Source organism: Bubalus kerabau, chromosome 12 (genome assembly GCF_029407905.1).
Source record: "Bubalus kerabau isolate K-KA32 ecotype Philippines breed swamp buffalo chromosome 12, PCC_UOA_SB_1v2, whole genome shotgun sequence".
Lineage (NCBI taxonomy): Eukaryota > Metazoa > Chordata > Mammalia > Artiodactyla > Bovidae > Bubalus > Bubalus kerabau.
The window spans coordinates 23,102,338-23,116,714 of NC_073635.1; positions in this window are offsets into that span (position 1 = coordinate 23,102,338).

Sequence of the window (14,377 nt, forward strand, 5' to 3'; positions counted from 1 at the left end):
GGATGCAGTGTCTGTTACAAGCTTTCCTCTTAACCCTCCCAGCTGAAGTTCTCCTCGCCTACTATGAGATCCCAAAGCATGCTTTCTAGGTCTTGATCACAGCATTTACCCCTTTATATTGTGCATTGGGGAATTGGGGAATTCCCTGGTGGCTCAGAGGATAAAGCATCTGCCTGCCATGCGGGAGACCAGGGTTTGATCCCTGGGTTGGGAAGATCCCCTGGAGAAGGAAATGGCAACCCACTCCAGTATTCTTGCCTGGAGAATCCCATGGACAGAGGAGCCTGGCAGGCTACAGTCCACAGGGTCGCAAAGAGTCAGACACAACTGAGCGACTTCACTTCACTTCACTTCATTGTGCATTGGGGATATTACATTTACGTCTTCGTTTTCTTATTAAACTAAGCTCCTCCTTTCCAGCAAGATCCATCTGTCACTCATCTCTATGTTCACCTCCTAAATTAGTTGCCTCAAAAGTAGGGGTTTCAGACTTAGAGAACAATTTTGTAGTTATCAGCGGGGAAAGGTGTGGAGAAGGGATAGATGGGGAGTTTGGGATTGACAAGTACACAATGCTATATTCAAAATAAGTAACCAACAAGGACCTACTGCATAGTACAGGGAACTCTGCTCAATACTCTGCAATAAATAAGAAAAGAACTTGGAAAAGAATGAAAGTTTAGTCACTCAATCATGTCTAGCTCTTTGTGACATCACAGACTGTAGCCCGCAGCTCCTCTGTCCATGGAACTCCAGCCTGCGATAATATAAAACAACTCTCAGCAGAGTCATTTGCTTTTTCAATACACCAATATTTTAGGTGTTATTTTGTAAACATTTATGGAGAACCTATTTTACAAAAATTTTTTTTATTTTATATTGAAGTATAGTTGATTAACAATGTTGTATTAGTTACCTATATATGTATAACTGAATCACTTTACTGTACACTTGAAACTAATACTTTTTAGTTTAACTAATTGTTAACTAAATTGTTAACTAACAATTAGATTAACTAATTGTTAATCGACTGTACTCCAATATAAAATTCAAAAATTTTAAAAAGGACTTCATAAATGTTTATAGAAGAATACCTAAAATGTCAGTGTATTGAAAAAGCAAATGACTCTGTTATCTGAGAGTTGCTTTATATAATTCTAGGGAAAAAATGAGAGGGGAGAGGAAGAGTTGAAACAAGTTTAGTGAGTCTCTACCTCTGATTAAAATGGGTAATGGGCACATAGGGGGTTATTATTCTGTTCTATATACTTTTGTGTGTGTTTGACACTTTTAAAAAATAAAAAAAAACCAGTAAAAAAAAAACACAGAAAAACAAATGCTTCATTTCAAAAAACCTCAAATAAAATGGTTGCTTTTAGAGTTAGATTTCCAGTTCCAAACAGCTGAGTATAATAGTTCATTCCAATAGGTTAATTTTAGGATACTGAAAGAATAGAGTCCAAGAATATATTTTGGCTCCCTGCCCATAGCTCTTTAAAAACTAGGAATTATATACATCTTCATTCACAGAAAGTTTCTCAGGGTTATTTGTACGTGAGCAAGAACTTGGTGATGCTGGGCTCTGTAACATTGTTTTCTTCACTTGAAATGCTTTATTCTGCTATTGTTATTTCTAGATAAAAATGGTTTGCTGACATCATTTCTGAAAATCTGCATGGAATTTTAATGTTTCTATTTTGTTTTATAACTTGAGTCATAAATGTAACCTTTTATTGTCTCACCTCCCTTTGCTTTTCAACACCTTCTTTCTATATGAAATCATTTTTTAAAATAAACTTTATATTTCAGAATAATTTTAGATCTACTGAAAAGTTGTGAAGACACTGCAGAAGGTTCCCATAAACACTGTACCCAGTTTTCCCTGTTATTAATATCTTACCTTATTGTTGTTAGTTGCTCAGTTGTGTCCAGCTCTTTGTGAGCCCATGGACTGCAGCATGCCAGGCTTCCCTGTCCTTCACATCTCCTGGAGTTTCATGTCCATCGAGTCGGTGATGCTATACATTAGGATGGTGCATTTGTTAAACTAATGAAGTGAAATTGATATGTTATTATTAACTAAAATCAATTTTTTATTCAGATTGCCTTTGTTTTACCTGCTGGGTTCTTTTTTCCATTTCAAGATTCCAAGTATCTCAGGATACTTCATTACATTTAGTTGTCACACATAAAATAATTTTTAAAAGGACACTTATATTTCTCTAATCCACGAGAGCAACTTAGTGCTTCCTCAGAATATTCATCTTGCCTAGAAAATGTATGATCTCTTTGCTCCCTTCTAAAATATATTATTCATTAGAAATTTGACTTGCTCTGAGCATTCCATTATGAATAGGTAATGACACTTTGAAATTGCAGGAGAGGAGAAAAGAAGGTAAAAAAAGCAGAAATCCTCTCTACTAGGTTGTTCGAGTTGGTGAATACATCAAGCTTTGAGCTCAGAGCTTTTCTTCTTCTTTTCTTTATAATTTTATTTCTTTATATATATATATATATGTATATATATATTTGGTTGTGCTGGGTCTTTTGTGCTGGGTCTTCCTCGCTACACAGGCTTCTCTCTAGTTGCAGCTGCTCTTCCTTGCGGTGCATAGCCTTCTCAGGGCCATGTCATCTCTTGTTGCAGGGCACGGGTTCTAGGCACTTGAGTTCATTAGTAGCGGCTCATGGGCTCCAGAGCACAGGAATAGTTGTGGCACAGGGGCTTAGTTGCTCCACGGCAGGTGGGATCTTCCCGGATCAGGGATCAAGCCCATGTCTCCTGAATTGGCAGGTGGATTCTTTACCACTGAGCCACCTGGGAAGCCAGGGTTGATAAGTAGTTTGCAGCTACACAGTAACTCTTTTTAAAAAATTAATTTATTTTAATTGGAAAATGATTGCAATATTGTGATGGTTTTTGCCATACATCAATGTGAATCAGCCATAGGTGTACATGTGTCCACCCCCATCCTGAGCCCCCTCCCCCCTCCCTCCCCACCCTATCCCTCTGGGTTGTCCCAGAGCACTGGCTTCATGCATCAAACCTGCACTGGTCACCTATTTTACATATCACCAGAGAGCTGCTGAAACAGAGCTAAGAGTGTCAAGATTCTGGAAAAGAGGTCATTGGAAAATGAACTGAGAGTTGTCATCTACTTTCACCCTGGGAACAGTTGCTGATTCTGGGTATAAGAAGAGAACCTGAGCTTTCCCCAGGCAGCGGCCACCACAGAAAAAGAGAAACCAGCAGAGGCTGTGGCAATCACATGAGGATGAAAAATCAAAATTAGAGACTTGATAGATTAAGATCCTGGTGAGAAGAGTGAGTCAGAGAACTAAGCTTAGCATATGGATAGTTTTCCCTTGAAGATAATTACATAAATCTGGGAGTTTAAGAAGCTAAGCAAGAAGCTTCTGAAAAGCATTATTCAAGTTTACTGGAGTCATGTTAAATGGATCTAGTAGCCAACTTGTAGGCAGTTCTACTACCAAAGTTGAGATCATTTAAATGTTAAAAAAAAAGACTAACCATAATGCATTGAAACATATTAAATATGTCAAAATCTACACATTCATTATTACACTAAAAAATAGAAACCACAACAGCATCATAGGCCACCAAGAATGCTTGGGAACCACTTCATCATTCTGAAGACTGGTGAAGTAAAAAGCAAATATTTATATTGTCTTTCCTGCTTGTGTTATGTCTGAGGGTAATCAAATGCTTGATGAGTGTTGTTTCTACTTATAAAAGCATTCCAACCAATACAGTAAAAAGTGATGGAATTGGAATATTAGCAAAGCCTCTTGAAATAACAAGTCTCACAAGCACTCACCAGTGACAGTGAAAAGCTTTAGATGAACTTTTATAAAGAATAAATAATTTATTCTTTATAAGAATAAATCAGGCTGACCATGCTCCAACCCACTGATCAATCTCATTGTGACCAAAAAGAGAAAGAACCATAGAATACATGCCTCTTGAAAAGGCAGTGGAAAGCCCACCACAGCGTCTCTAAGATATTCTCAACCAAACATCCAACCTGAATCCAATAAACCTCTGGGTATAGCTTCCACTTTACAGAAAGTAGAATAGATAGAGGAAAAGATTGGAAACCTAGGGACACAAGGGGCAAATCCAGAATGTAGGAGGCTCTACGGAACAAATCACCCAACTTCTTTCATAAATATACAGCAATAGGAGAGGAAGAAGAATCAAGAGGGAGAGAACCTATACATGTGATTTGAGCTGTAGCAACCGAATGCAAACAGCGACAACTCTTGGGACAAGACACACATCAACTGAGTTACAAAGATACTGATAATTGAGGTCATGTCATCTGTAAGTAACTCTCGTGGAAGGTCATTGCCAATGGAGGGCGAGTGGGAGACCTCAGAGAGGAAAGCACTCGAAGGAAGAGATGAATGAAGGCCATTACGCCAAGTCTTTTCTCCTTCCACTCATGCTCAAGTGGACCTGGCTTAAGAAACGTGCAGGTCTAGTTGGGGCATATATGGGGGGTATGGCTCAGTGCACGTTACCTCAGCTAGAGATCAGTTCTCACCCTAATGGTGCCCAACATTAAGTTCTCATTATCATAGACTTTACACTGGGTCTTTATTTCAAATATCATTATTTACCCATGTAAACATGGGTAAATATGCCAGAAGTATTTTCATATATATCACCTCATTTAAATATTCACACTACCGTAATTTAGGTATTATTTCTTTACAAAGAAGAAATCAGGCTCCAAGACATGAAAGAGATGTGAAAGGTCACACAGCTAATACGGCACTGAGCCTGAATCCAAACTCCTCACTACAAATTCTAAGTTCTTTCTTCTTATAAGTTCTTGTAAGTGGGCAGAAATCAGCCACTGTTGGGCTGGCCTGACTAATCCTTTCCTAAAGAGTGATGACAAATGTCACACCCTCACTTCTATCCCCAAAGTATCTCCATCCTCAGGGTCATCCTAGAAGACTTGACACCAAAAGTAGATCTCATCGGGAAACTTTTTTGTTCTCCTTCCCAGATCATTTTATTTTGGAGTTGAAGGCAAAAAAAAAAAAAAAAAAGGAGAATTTTTTTCCTCCCCTATCATTTTGAGACATTCAGATTAAAATGACACCCTTGTCAAAATTCTTAATGCTGCTCTTAGAACTACACAAAGGCAGACAGATGATGGAGGGGAGAGGGGGGTGGAGAGGAGGTGTCCCTGAATTGATTAGAGATTGTTCGAAATGGATCCTATACAACTGAGTGATCTTCATTCCCTCCATTGTTTTCCACTCTGATGGACAGCATCTGACTGGTAGGTGGAGACTATTTCATATCTTTTGTGTGTAGTTGCCAATTCTCCCCACTTGTGTCTTGTCATTTGCAAGCACAAACTGCCTCTGAGGCCATTGCATGAGATTTTGTAGGAATAGGGCTTTTCAGAGGCATGGACCCCCCAACTTGGGATAGAAACTTGCTAAGATAAGAAGAAAAGTTTCAAAATAGGAATCTGGGCAAAAACTACTTGTTGATCCTCCTAATAATGATTAAAGAGGAGAGTGAGAAAGTACTTTAATAAATATGCATCAAACTAGATATCAGACAAGGCGTCCTGTGTCCCAGAATTCCAGCTGCATCTTGCTGGAGAGTAGATCATTGACTTGGATTGAAATGGACAAATATGGACTCCACTTAATGCTCATTAAGTCCACAAAAATGGGCTCCACTTAATGCTCATTCCCTTTTCATGTTCAGATACTAAATGCATTGGGAAGGGCAATTAAACTGTTATTTTATCTATCAAACTCCCCATCTTACATGTTCTTCACAGGAAAGAAATACCTGCAAAAAGCTAAGTAGCACTGAATTCATCCAGGTTTGAGACCCTCATTCTCATTGTTCAGTTTTTCTTTCCCATGTTGCTTCTCAAGGTTACAGAATAGATTATGAAGAGAATATTTTGTTCCCACCACTTGTGACCAGATCAGTTGATATATTGATAAATGAGACACGCTTTGAAACAATATTTAAAAAAACAAAAGAGGGACTAAATTACTAATGTATTCACTTATCTATTATCTAGTCAAAGCTATGGTTTTTCCAGTAGTCATGTATGGATATGAGAGTTCGACTATAAAGAAAGCTGAATGCCAAAGAATGGATGCTTTTGAACTGTAGTGTTGGAGAAGACTCTTGAGAGTCCCTTGGACTGCAAGGAGATCAAACCAGTCCATCCTAAAGGAAATCAGTCCTGAATATTCATTGGAAGGACTGATGCTGAAGCTGAAACTCCAATCTTTTGGCCACCTGATGTGAAAAATCAACTCATTGGAAAAGACCCTGATGCTGGGAAAGATTGAAGGTAGGAGGAGAAGGGGATGACAGAGGATGAGATGGTTGGATGGCATCACCAACACAATGGACATGAGTTTCAGTAGGCTCTGGGAGTTGGTGATGGACACGGAAGCCTGGCATGCTGTGGTCCATGGGCTCACAAAGAATTGGACTTGACTGAGTGACTGAACTGACTGATTCACTTATCCATAATCATAATTGCAACAACACATGCACAAAGCTATTATTATTAATGAATTCAAAAGAATGGCTCAAAGCTCAAGAGATCTGTTGCTTTCAATCCTTTATGTCTCGTAGATTATTGCTTTCCTTGTCTTCACCATGAAAGCAATGAACATATGAGCCTGAATACAGAAGGAATTATATGCTTTCAGTAGAGAGCCCTTTCATGGTTATGCTGTGCTTAGTCACTCACTCGTGTCTGACTCTTTGTGACCCCACAGATTGTAGCCTGCCATGCTCCTCTGTCCATGGGGATTCTCCAGGCAAGAACACTGGAGTGGTTTGCCATGCCCTCTTCCAGGGAATCTTCCCAACTCAGGGATCAAACCCAGGTCTCCCACATTGCAGGCAGATTCTTTACCATCTGAGCCACCATTTTGTCAGGAATTAGCTGAAGTTTCTTTGGGCTAGGAACACTGGTTAGGACCTATTTAATAACATGAAGGCAATATTTGCTCACTGGCTGCCTGAGTGAGCATCCTTTCATCTCTTGTCATTGGTAAGTTATCTAAATCTTAGTAGGTAAACACCCTTGTTCAGGTAAGTCCTTAACCATTCAGAAGTATGATGAACATGAACAAGTATGCGTGGCACTCAGAATTGTACTTTCAATTTCAGACTCACTGTATGGGCCGATTGACATTGGCAACACCCTTTGTAATATTTGATTTAAGGAGTTTAGCTCTTATTTAAGAAACTATCATAAATGAAGGCAATAGTTGAAAAAAAATTCTTGTAACTCATCCTCCAACTTGTTGGTTATGCTAACTCAATTTAGACATCGTACCAACAACAAGCAAGCTTACCTAGGATCTTTTGGCACAAAGGACATCCATTCTTAGATTTTGGCTTAAGATCTTCCAAGTCTTTTATTTGGCAGAATACTTAAAACTCTTGTTTGATTGAATGTGTCTACTCAGGCACTTTATGAAGACTTGTTACTTTAGGAAAAAGGAGGTACCAGTTGCAATGATCTTGGAAAGGAAATGGGGTGGAGGAGGAAGAGGAGATAAATAGGAAAGGCATTTGCTCTTTATTAGGTTGTAACTAGCCAGGCCATTTTTAAACACTTCATAAAGAGACCTGTCATCCAATTTCAATTAAAAATCATCTCTTACTGCAGGAAAACCTAAATCAGGATGTCCACACTATAATAAGACATTGTATATGGGTAGAATGCTGTCTTCATATCACATTTCTCAGCATAAATCCAAGTATGTTGTAGGTGCCTGGTGACTCGTGGCTGTATCAATTAATTAACTAATTAACATATGAACTAATTGTAGAATTTCACACCAGATGCTCTAATTTTAAAAATGAATCATAGAAAAGTTAATATAACAAACACCCATGTAACTTACACACTGAATTTAAAATATACTAACCTTTTATAGTATTTGCCTCAATTGTTTTTTTGTGCAATAAAACTCTGCAAAGAGGAGTTGACATTCTTTGTGTGTGTTAGTCTCTCCGTCATGTCCAACTCTTTGTGACTCCAAGGACTGTAACCTGCCAGGCTCCACTGTCAATGGAATTCATCAGGCAAGAATACTAGAGTGGGTTGCCATTCCCTTCTCCAGGGGATCTTACAACCCAGGGATCAAACCCCAGTCTCCTGCATTGCAGGCAGATTCTTTACCACTGAGCCACCAGGGAAGCCGACATTCTTTACCCACCACCTTCCCCACCCTGCCACTGCCTTTTAATTTCAATCCTCTTCCTCACTCCACAGAGGCAATACACTAGATATTCATTTTCCAAGAACCAGCGTTGGTTGATACTTAGAGAAATTCAAAGAGCAGAATAAATAATTTTGTAAAGGAAAGAGAGAAAGAAGGAAAGCAGGGAGGAAAGAAGTAAGAGAAAGATAAAGAGAAAAAGGGAGGGAGTAAAGATTATTGAAGATTTGCATTGGGATAGTGCAAATGTCAGGATATTTAATGAAGATGATCAGTTGGCAAACACAATATTCTTTTTATATCCTCTAGATGGACGTGAGTTTGAGTGAACTCCAGGAGTTGGTGATGGACAGGGAGGCCTGGTGTGCTGCAACTCGTGAGGTCGCAAAGAGTCGGAGACAACTGAGCGACTGAACTGACTGACTGACTGAAGCCCACCAGGCTGGGTACCATTGTTCTCAGTCGCATTCTATGACTTCAGGTCTCTATCCTTGGAGATTCAGCTCAATTTGTTAACTTAATGCTTCTTAATATTTCATGTTGATACCCTCTGCTACCCCTATTCTCAAAGTCTCACGGAAATAATTCTCTATTAAATCTTGTACCAATTTTAAAGAAGTGTATGAGGAAAACTGAGGAATGGAAAAACCAGGATTAACAAAGCAAAGGGAACCCGACAACCCAGGTAGCTGGTGTAAAATTCATGACTGAATAAGAGGAGTTCTTCAACATCTGCCCTTCAGCTTCCTTGTTCTTTTTGTCTTCTCGAGGGTCCTTAATTGACATATAACATTAAGACGTCCACATGCTTATTTGATCCATGGTGCTAGTGGTAAAGAACCTGTTTGCCAGTGCAGGAGACGTAAGAGACATAGGTTTGGTCCCTGGTTCAGGAAGATGCCCTGGAGGAGGGCATGGCAACTCACTCTAGTATTCTTGCCCAGAAAATCTCATGGACAAAGGAGCCTGCTAGGCTACAGTCCATAGGGTCACCAAGAGTTGGACACAACTGAAGCAACTTAGCAAGCATGCATATTTTGCAGTATGATTACCATGACAGAGTTAGCCAACACATCCATCACATCACATAATGATCATTTCATTTCATCGTGAGAACGTTTAAGTTCTATTCTCTTAGCAGCTTTGAAGTATAGAATACAGTATTGTCCATAATAATAGTTGGGCATTAGCTCTCCAGAACTTATCTTCTAGCTGCAAGTTCCTATCCTTGACCAACAGTTCCCTTATCCTCCCCCACACACCCCCACACCTAGCCCCTAGCAATCACCATTCTACTCTCTATTTCTAACAGTTTGGAGTTTTAGATTCCACATATAAGTGATAAACAGTATTTGTTTTCCTCCGTCTGAGTAATCTTATTAGCATAATGCCCTCCAGGTCCACCCAGGCTGTCACAAATGGCAGGCTTTCCTTCTTTCTCATGACTGAATAATACTCCATTGTGTAAATACTGACACTGAGGTTGTGTCCATATCTTGGTTATCGTGCATAATGCTTCCATAAACATGGCCGTACGTATATCTTTTCAATATCCTGTTTTCGTTTCCTTTGGATATATATACCTGGAAGTGAAATTTCTGGATCACATTGTAGTTCTGGCTTTCCCAGTGTCTCAGCGGTAAAGAATCTGCCTGCAATGCAGGAGACATGGGTTCGATCCCTGGGTCGGGAAGATCCCCTGGAGAAGGAAATGACAACCTACTCCAACATTCTTGCCTGGAGAATCCTCATGGACAGAGGAGCCTGGCAGGCTACAGTCCACGGGGTCGCAGAGAGTCGGACACGACTGAAACAACTTAGCGTGTGTGCATGGTAGTTCTATTTTAATTTTTTGTAGAAACTCCATGCTGTTTCCCAAAGTGGCTATCCTGACTTACCTTCCTACCAACTGTGCACCGGCATTCCCTTTTCTCCACACTCTTGCCAAAACTCATTATCTCTTGCCTTCTTGATGATAGCTGCTCTAAGGTTAGTGAGAGGTGATAACTCATTGAGGTTATGATTTGCATTTCCCTGATTATTAGTGATGTCGAGTATCTTTTCATGTACCTGTTGGCCATTTGAAAATCTTCCTTGAAGAAATGTCTATTTTGTTTCCCTTCTCATTTTTTAACTGCATAGTTTGATTTTTCATTGAGTTGCAGAAGTTCTTTATATATTTATATTAATCCTCTATCAGATATATTATTCACAACTATTTTCTCCTATTCTGTGGGTTGCTTTTTCATTCTGATGATTGTTTCTTCTTTTCTGTGGAGCCTTTCCATTTGATACAGTCCCGTTTGTTGAATTTTGCTTTTATTGCTTGTGCTTTGGGTGTCATATTCAAAAAATCATTGCCCAGACCAATGTCAAGGAAGCAGGTTCTCTCAAGTGGTCTTGTTCTTTCTTGAAGAGTCTGATGGAACACTTCAAAGAGTGTGTTAAACAGCTGAGTTAATGAAAATGCCACTCGCCAACAGAAACTATCTGTTCCTGCATGGGTTCAAAAACAAATATAGGCATTTCTGATACATGAACTTATGTACAAAACAGAAACAGATTCACAGACTAATAGAATTAACTTACACTTACCAGGGGGAAAAGGTGGGGAGGGGATGGGACAGTTAAGGACTTTGAGACTGACATGTACACACGGCTATATTTAAAATGGATAACCAGCAAGCACCTATCTCATAGCACAGGAAACTCCGCTCAGTGTTATGTGACAAGCTGGATGGGAGGGGAGTTTAGGGGAGAATGGATACATGTATGGATATGTGTATGTCTGAGTCCCTCTGCTATGCATCTGAAACTATCACGACACTGTTAATTGGCTATCTTCCAATATTAAATAAAAAGCTTTTGAAAAACAAATACAAACATTTCCTATGGAAAAAAAGTGTTATTGATCATTTTCAAATTCATAAATATGAGTTTTGCAGAGGGAAGAAGTTCTTCAAGGTCCTGTTTGAAGAACTGTAGTACATGAGTTTATGAGAAAAGAGCTGGTTTGTGGGTGAGGAAGGCATAAGATCTCTGAGACACATTTTTGAGATAAGGAGCTTGGTAGACTCATTCCTTCCAAGGAGAACACATTCCTGGCCCAAAAGCACAGACGCCACCATGGCCAACAAGCTCCCCCGTTGGGCTTTCAGACAACTGGAATTGAGTCTCCCCTCGACCCTTCCATCTTTTCAACTAAAACTTTTAATAACCTTTTCCAAGCACAAGGAAACAGTGAGTCAAGCAGGTGATTAGAGGAGACAGAAAAGATAATTTTCCTGAAGCTGGTTTTTATCATCTGCCTAAGAATTCATTTCCAGAATGAAATGTTATATTAGAGAACCAGATAGGGGGGCTTAAACATTTTTCTTCTCATTTTAAGATGTTTCTACAGTGAAGCCCTATTATTTCAGTTGTTTTGAATCATTCATTTTGAGTGTGTGGGGTTTTTATCCAATGACCACTTTTGATGTGATCATTTAATATATAAAGACCAAAGATCACGTTGGGCTTCCTTGGTGGCTCAGATGGTAAAGAAACTGCCTGTAATGCAGGAGACCTTGGTTTGATCCCTGGGTCTGGTCCCTGGGTCAGGAATATGCACTAGAGAAGGTAATGGCAACCTACTCCAGTATTCTTGCCTAGAGAATCCCATGGACAGAGGAATCTGGCAGGCTACAGCTCATGGGGTCTCAAAGAGCTGGACACGACTGAGTAGCTAACACACACAGGGTAACTTCTATGAGATGCAATCAGATCAAGATATTTCACACTGTCCTATACCATATGGCACAGATATGAGAACCTTGAGAAGGGGAATCAGAATTGCTCTGAGGTTTGTCCAGAAGTGGTATCTGAAAGTTCACAGAACATCAGACCCATCACTAAGTTTTCTCATGAAGCAAAAGCCTCAAACAACACATTGCTAAGTCTTTTGAAACCAGGGCTCTTAGGATATTCTTTAAATGAAAATAAATTGCCATCATTACTTGGGTTTTGAAACCTGTTCAACATGATTTCTATACTGTCCAAAAAACACATGGCTTGGTCCCATAAATCTAATGAACACTTAGAACTTAATGCCTCTGATAGAGGCTTATCTCTCCCAGCTTGTCTGCATAGCCTACTTCATGATAATCCCAATTAGATTAGAACCCTAATTATGTTTCTGCTCAGGGTATTTTTAGATAGCCTTAACATTTGATCTGTTTAGTCTAGTTTTACAGGTGGCAAAAGATTAAAAACAGGTTTTAAAATAAGATATGATTATTATGTTTCTAATAATAGGCGATTGTGGTCCCTGAGCTACTTTTTATTTAGTGAGGCATGGAACAACCCTTTGATGATGGTAATTGTCCCCACACACCCTATCCCTACACTGGAAAAATAAGCCACCCTTTGTAGTCAAGCCTTCAGTCCTACCATATAAACTTTAGCCCTTTCGTTGCAGGATCTTGAGTTTCTTTCACTCCTTCCCTCTAAAATAACCTACCTTTTCAATTCTGCCCAAACCCTCTGGTTACATATTCCCAGGGACACTTGTCCTGATATTACCTCCATGACCTCGCTACCCCTGAATGAAAAAAATCACGTGTTCTCCAAGGTGGCCTCTCAAACTTGCGTGTGTGTAAGGCTCGCCAGGGAGCTCTTTAAAAAAATCTAGATTCCCAGGTTGCACCCAGAGGGTTTCCACCTCTGGATATGTCTCTCAGGGGTCTGGGAACTTATATGTTCAACAACCAAAAATCCTGGGTTATTTTTTGAAAGGATTCTGAGAAACATTGCTTTCCAAAACATTTTTCACTTCCGAATACACAGTTTCAAATTTTCCATCATGCTGACAGTTATTTTCCATAAATGAGAACATCCTACAGTTATAAAACATTAGACAAGTAGACAAATATAAGGTGCAATGTTTATTATTTTTAATATTTTTCTAGGATAAGCTTGGGGCTTCCCTGGTGGCTCAGTGGTAAGGAATCAGCCTGCAATGCAGGAGATGCAGGTTCAATCCCTGGATTGGGAAGATCCCCTGGAGGAGAAAATGCAACCCACTGCAGTATTCTTGCCTGGGAAATGCCATGAACAGAGGAGCCTGCAGGGCTACAGTCCACGGGGTCAAAAAAGAGACACAATTGAGCAACCAAACCACCAACAGATTAAACTTGGCTCTACTGCAAATCACCTTGATTCTTCCCTCACTTTCCAAGGTAGAAGAAAAGGAACACCAAGAATTGTACAAAGGCAGAGAGAGACTGCCGGCAAGTTCACTCTGGCTGGACTTGAGGTAACTGTAACTCCACCGTCCCTGCTCAAGAGGCAAGCTTTGTCCTCCAGGGACCTCGGAGGCCCTGATGAGTCTTTTTTTTTCTTTTTAAATTAAGGAATGTATTTATTTTTGACCAGGGTGTGTCTTCGTTGCTACACGCAGGCTTTTCTCTAGTTGCGGCAAATGGCTGCTCTCTAGCTGCGGTGCAGAGGCCTCTCGCCGTGGCGGCTTCTCTTGTTGTGCAGCACGGGCTCTAGGCAGTGCAGTTCAGTAGTTATGGCGCATGGGCTTAGCTGCCCTGTGGCATGTGAGATCCTCCCACACCAGGCCCTGAACCCATGGCCCTGCACTGGCAGGCAGATTCCTAACCACTGGACCACCTACAACTCAGCCACTGACAAATCAGGCATGCAGAACCCTTCATCTATTCTTTATTTACCTGAAATGTTTAAAGTTTCAAGACTTGACATGATGGTCAGACTTCAGCTTGAATGTGCTGTGCACTTACGCCATCTCAGTGGCCAATTCCATTGTCAAAAGCAGACAGCTCTCTGTGCAAGTCAGAGTTTCCATTTTTATTGCAAGGACAAAAAGCATAGCCTGATGGTTTCCCGAGGTATATGCAACCTTTCTGGAGTGGATGACCTTGAGTGATACTGGTTTGCAAAGTCAAAAAGCTTTGGCAACTTGAAATATGAATTTAAGCCAGGGTTTAGGGATGTTTTAGATTAATGCGAAACGGTACTTGACTTACTACCAGCTGGTCATGAATGGGTTAAGTAGGATCTGCCCTTAGTCATGATACCTCGTATTCTCCTATACATGGAGGAGGAATGTCAGCCA